This window comes from Aythya ferina (genome assembly GCF_964211825.1).
Source record: "Aythya ferina genome assembly, chromosome: 4".
NCBI lineage: Eukaryota > Metazoa > Chordata > Aves > Anseriformes > Anatidae > Aythya > Aythya ferina.
The window spans coordinates 32,865,778-32,872,351 of NC_140300.1; the positions used below are offsets into that span (position 1 = coordinate 32,865,778).

The window sequence follows — 6,574 nt, forward strand, 5'->3', positions numbered from 1 at the left end:
AATGATCACTTGCATTTGTCCATTTAAAAACTGAAAAATCAAAGCTAATCTTTATTTAGGCCATACTTATCTCCAAGTAGAGAAGTGTAAGTATTTGCTGCTGGTGCCACACAGCCTTTTCTAAGTTGTATGCAAGGATGGCAGCTCTCAACTTTGCCTATGTGAAATAGTCTAGGTGAGCTGTAAGATAAACATCTTCAGGCAGTAATGGCTGAGATACACTCTCTGGAGCCATTGGCCTCTCTGGAGGAAGACTGTAAACCTTCCTCCAAGTGCTGCTGTGGGTGCTGGTAACACCTGGTCTTAGAGAGCAAGGCCATGGCAGAGGGCAGCAGGGATGTGCTGTGTTGGCCTGGTGAGTACAGCTGGGGTACAGATCATATTTGGGTGACTGTAGGTGGTTTGTGATACTCACACTGATTCTGGTGCAGATACTAGGCTGTGTAAGCGGGCATTACTTTCTTCAATGCTTCACACTCTTTGTTTCTCTATGCAACTAGCACCAGGCATAGCAATGGGAAGGGGCATGGCTTTGTCATACAGTGTGCAATGTAGGCTGGAGGTAGCACTATCTGTAGTGCTATCCCTTGTGCATCTTGTATGTGTGCATGCGGAAAGGGCGTTGTTCCTGCTGTTAGCCCCATATCTCCAGTGGTTCACATAGGAAAGAAAGCAAGTCTAGGACTCCTTAACATGGTGTCTTTATTCCTTTGAAATATGACAGTATAAAAATGATCTCTGCTTACCTGACAGTTGCTTACATATGTATTCACAAATCTACTTAGAGATAAATATAAACACTTTTTTTTTTTCTTTTTTCTTTCTACTATCCCTGCAAAGCTACAAGATAAGGGGAAACTTCTATTCTAAATACATTCCAACTGACTACATGTACCTGAGGCACTGCAAGCCTACATGACACTGAATTCTTGTTACTGATGACAGTGTGTCAACCAGAAGGGATCAGGCTTGATGTTTTCATAGTCCAGACTATAATTGTTATGAGATGAAATTAGGAAACACCTTTTAAGTTACACTTTATGGTAGAGAAAATGTAGGTAGATCTAAAGCAATTATGAGGCCAGCCTTGCTTATGCAATTGGGATTTTGGTAATCTTGAGGATACAGACATACTCCACACTGTAATGTGGAAGGTAGGAAGTCTTCATGGTCCTGGGCAGTCTGTAATAAATTTGTCTCATTTCAGATCTGGGCCTGACCATATCTTCTATCTTTTATTTAGAGAATAAGCTTGACCATATCTTTTAGAAAGACCAGTAAAGCAGCTGCCCAAGGAATTGATGTGTGCTGTCTTGAAGTGCTTTATCTTATAAGAAAGCTGAAGAAGCTTCTGCTAATAACCCATTTCTAGCTACTGCTTGAGTGGAGAGGAGATTAGATAATCATGATATAAGTGTCTAATTCTATATGGAAAAGGAATGGAAAATTAGAGAATTTTTCCCCTCAGTTCCTGAGGAAGTAATACAATACATAGTAGATTGTCATTAAGAAATGAGAAATTGTTTTGAGGTCCTGAGGTCTATGCAGACCTAACAATTGATTCTGAGGTCAGATTAGGCTCTCTTCTTATAGAGGAGAGTACCTAGCAAATACCCAGGTCTACAAGCCACAGACTGCCTTTAAGAGAGAAAAAAGATGTAGCTTATCTGTTTTAGCCTTTGTGCTGGAGAGCTATAGTGTCACATGTTGTTTTAGGAAGTTACTCTGAAATGAAGATTCTGATTTTCAGAAGCAAAAAATGCTTTTCTGATATGGAATTGCTATTAAAAAAAATTCATCTTGCTATCAAAATATCTTGCAGGCTAAATAAGAGCTTATTGGCACTGGATATGAAAGTTCTGAGATGTCATTTTTTCTTATTGTTGTGCCAAAGCTATTTAAGTCACACCTGAAACTAACAATATGAAACAGGCAGTTGTTGGCTATCCTGTAAGAAAGATAAAGCCCTATTCCTAAGTCTGCTTATGGATTTCTGGTTTTAATAACTAAAAAAATAAATCTGACTTTGCAAAACTGCTTTTCTTAATGTGCATGGTTATAACTGTTGTGCAGTCTTTGAAACTGTATGGAAGACAGAAGTAGAACTGATGTGTATTGTTTTTTTCAGAATGCCTCCAGCTATGATTTTCCACTTAATTGAGATTTTTTTTGACTGAAGGACTAAAGAGCAGACAGATGCTCAGAGGAACTGATAGGCATCTAGAAAATTTGAGAAGACCTACAGCTCATGACAAACTAAAATCTTTTACAAACAGATTTACAATTAGTTTCATACAGTCAGCTACGTTCTGATTAGATTTCTGAGCACTAGAGGAATTCTTGGTGAATCAGAAAGAGAACCTCACCTTTTCCCAATATGCCTCATGTTCTGTCAGCTATGCAGAGGCAATGGAAAACATTTGTCAAAACAGATGGCAGCACTAGCCCCCCAGCCACTGAATGGTTAGTTCAAGGTCCAGTTAATGGCAGGTGAGCCAAGAAACATTTGGAGGTTTAGTTTAACATTGAATATACCCCAAAGAATACACTATTGCAATTCCAGGACTTCTTGGCTAAGGCCAAACTCACAATACTGCAATAACAGTCATTTCATAGTCTGCACTTCCAGCCAAAATGAAGAACTGCTGAGGTGCATGAAAAACAAGATGTAGCAGTTAACATGGCTTTCAAGGATTTTGAAAAGACATGTTCAACAGCTGGTTCAGTCCACCAGAATGTTTCTTACCTAGCAATTCATGACAGTTTCCTGTGCCATTTGGTTGTTTTTCATACACTGGGATAAATATTATCATAAAAGCAATTATGCATATAGAATATGCTAATACAAAATGTGAAAATATCTGGATTTTCTATTAAAGAATGTTGGCTTGTTATACCAAAGTAAGTTTAGCAGAATGGTTAGGTACAAATGTGGAAACTATGACCTGTGTAGCTGAAATGTTTGTAATTGCTGGCAGCACGACTACTAAAACAAAACCAGTTGCAGACATGTTGTCTTACATGCATCTTATGAAATGGACACTGGGTTGCTTTGTGCAGAGTTTCCATTTTTTCTTTAAAAAGCATGGATTAGGGTTTACACGGGTTGCTGATAAATAAGCAGGTGTAACGTGAGTTTGAAATATGAACATTGAAAATGCACCTACAAAGGTCTTTGCAATACTGATGTCAGTGCTTTATATTGACTGTAATCCAGATTTTAGCACTTTCTTGTGTATTCTATAAAGGTATTTTTCTCTATGGAACGAATAGGATGCAATGCTACTTGTTACAATGCAGTGAGTGCAGTCTTACACTGCACCAGGTTTATCTCTTCCTACATATCCTTTGCCTGTATGTTAAGGAATTGGATATAGATATTAAGACCAGGCCCAAAGCACTGTTGAAGACATAAATAAACTCTCAGTCTTAAACTCAACTACCTGTCATAAAGTTAAAAATGTTTTTTCCTGGTTGTATCTCATTACATTCCTTTCTATGCAGTGCAGGGAATGTACAGTCTCAGCTTAAAATCAAGAGCAGGGGCTGAAAGATAACTAATATGCCTGCTAGTTGTCAGACTGTTTCTATTCCTCGATTTAATGTTAATGACTTCATAAGGATTAGTTAAGGTTAAAAAACCTACTATACTTCCCTTTTCTAGAATTTCCTGAATCTACAGGATGGACTTCTAAAGTGATGAGTTAAAGCCAAGTTACTGTTGACTGTACCTTAAGCTGCTAAACAACTTAAATTACTTTCTTTAACTTAAAGAATTGTAAAGTATTGATCTGTACTATACCCTGCATAATTTGCTTTTGACTGTGGAATGATAGCAGGTACTTAATTACTATAATGGTGGTTTCAAATTGGACTTAGAGTATGTATTTTAAATCTACCTTTAGTAAGATATGAAAATCTTGTTTTGAATAAATTATTCACTGACACCTGTCCACAGATTATTTTGACTGTCTTCAGACTATGTATTAATTTGTGGTTTTAAGATACATCATTTAATACATTTTTAGAAAAGAGGAATAAAGACTTTTATAGTCACATTAAATGAGAATTTAAGAGTACTTGCTGTCTAAAAGAAGCAAAATGTACAAGTCAGGTGAAAGTTGTTAGTTGTAGCAAAGTTAATGAAGCTATTGTAATTTGTGTTACTGTGTCCTTTTTCAAAATCTTAGCTTTGACTAAACTTGGGGATTATCCCCATCTAGAGTAAAGAAGTTCATGGTTAGCCCAGGCCTTTTCTTTGCTTCATGGAAATTATAGGAATCATGTTCCAGAGGCTGTTGGTGGAAAGAGGTTACTAAAGAGATCTCTGCCTGTTCTGAGGTAGTTGTTCTTACCCTTGCAGGGTGTTGAGGAGAGAAAGAAGGGAGAAACATGAGAGAAACCACTAAGCTATTTCTGCATCTGTAATAGATTCATTCCTTCTGGCTCAAAATATTACAGTAGCTAAAAGATGCTGTAAACTGCAGCGGTGTGTTGGCAGCTGTTAGTGGCTGACCACTATTTCTCCACCTTGGAGGAAAACGTAGGGTTGCAAAAGGTGATATCACTACAGAAATCATGTACTTCCATGCTCACTCAGTCCTGGTGATTATTATGCAGTTAATTTGGCCAGTAAGTCATCACTATTTCCTGCAAACTGGAGATGGAAGACGTAGAAAAAAAGCTATTAAGTTTTGCCTTAAGCACTGAAGATCAGTGCAAGAGTGCTGTTCAGATGTTAACACACTTCAACTGGCATTAGTACTCAACTTTTAAGATAGTGAATATTCAAAAAGACTTGATTGTGCATCTGCCACTGATGGTAAAGATGTGGGAGGTAGTTATTAGTACTAAGAACCTTAAGAGTTCTCTGGACAGATAACAGCTTGCTCTTGACACTATTTTACGAAGATCATTTGCTTAGAAGAAGCACTTTTTTTTTTTTTTTTTAACTGTATCAGAGCTTAATCAAGTATGCTATTACCTAAATATCTCTATAGAAAAGTATCTGTCAAAGATAGATGCAAAGATCCAAACTGAATGGCAAATAATTAAGATTGCCTAATTTGTTTACATTTCTCTTTTAAGTAAGTCTTTCACTGTATAGTTTGATGCTAACAAGTCATTCCTGGACTGAAGCTTTTGGAAGCAGTATAAACAATTTTTTATTCCTTTAAATATATTTGTTTAAAACAGAAGAAACTTATAAGTGAACTGTTTTCAGAAATCTGGCTAATGAACAAGGCATTTCTTACCTTTTGTGAATGTGTTCAGTACTGTACAAACAAAGAACAATTATCCATTCTTCTGTAAACCTAGGTGTTCTCATTTTAATCTCAATGACAATACATTTTATTTAATGCTATTCCATGACTACTGGTCTTGATGAGCTTATATCATTTTTGCTAAAACAATTGAAACTTAATAACCTGCCTATTTCATACTTCTATTCACATTTATCTTCATTTGACAGGACTTCTTTCTGATTTTGACTTGTTCTGAGAGAAACGAAGATGGCCTGTGATCTCTTATTACACAGGATAAGCAGATCAGATAATTCAAGGTTTGATAGTGTAGTAAATTCATCTGTATGCAGTAAGCCATTACTGTTAGGCCATCTTAAAGTAAGAGTGCAGTTCCCAATTCTTTCCTAAACAGCATCAATATGCTAGTCCTAGCAAGTATTTTCTCATCCGGTATAAGTTTCTGTTTTGATTTCAGAATGCACCATGTCATTTTAAGTTGCTAAATGGTATGATTTACTAACTGTTCTGAATAGATTGATTGTTGGCATCTTGTGAGGATGGAATTCTAGCTGTTCTTCTCCTAAAATACAATCAGTTCTATGAAAGTAGCATAATTCTTGTGAAAACAGCTTTTATGTATTTCTTTGCATATTTATTCTCAACATTATTATGCTGGAAAACCCTTTATCTGCCAGAAGATCTTCTGAACACCAATTACAAACCATTCTGCAGTCCAAACTTCCTATGTAAATGCCACATGACTTTAGGTAGCAGGTTCTATAAGTACGTTATCTGTAACCATCTTTTCAGATTTCTGAGCCTTATCACTGCTGCATATTCAAAGCATTGCTCTTTTATTGTATTTGTCATCTAGTTATACTGTATAACATTTATCCAGCCAATTTACTTTCAGTCTTACCTCAGTGTTCACAACCTCATCTCGCTGAGAAGTCTTACCCAGGCTCCTTATCCTGAAAACTTGGGGCTTTTTATTTGTTTTATTAACTCCCATGGCTTGCAAGCAGTCCAACTTTTGTTCAGTCGGTGCTCGGTAGGCTGGTGCATGCCTCTGCACTGCTTGGGTTTTCTTTAATCAACATATGGGGTATAATATATTGGTTGTTTTGAGTCTGATGTCATGGGAAAAAGTGTTGCTTGAGTCAGTATGGAAACGTGCCCAGATACATTCAAGTTGTTTCTTCCTTGACTGTAGTATCATCTGCTTGAAACTTTTCACTTGCCTTCTAATGGTTATTCCTGCTTGTCCACGGGCTGTTTCCAGTCCAAATATAGTGCTACTTGATTGAAAAAATCCAAGAAGCAATTCT

General features: G+C 36.8%; 1 protein-coding gene across 1 annotated transcript in view; it reads right to left on the reverse strand.

The window, feature by feature from the left end:
* PDE5A (phosphodiesterase 5A) overlaps nt 1–6,312 on the reverse strand; it is a 134,851-nt gene extending 128,539 nt beyond the window's left edge. The window contains exon 1 of the mRNA XM_084518772.1: nt 6,166–6,312. The gene's annotated coding sequence lies outside the window, so the exon portion shown is untranslated. The remainder of the gene's footprint in view (nt 1–6,165) is intronic.
* Nucleotides 6,313–6,574: the final 262 nt, after the last annotated feature.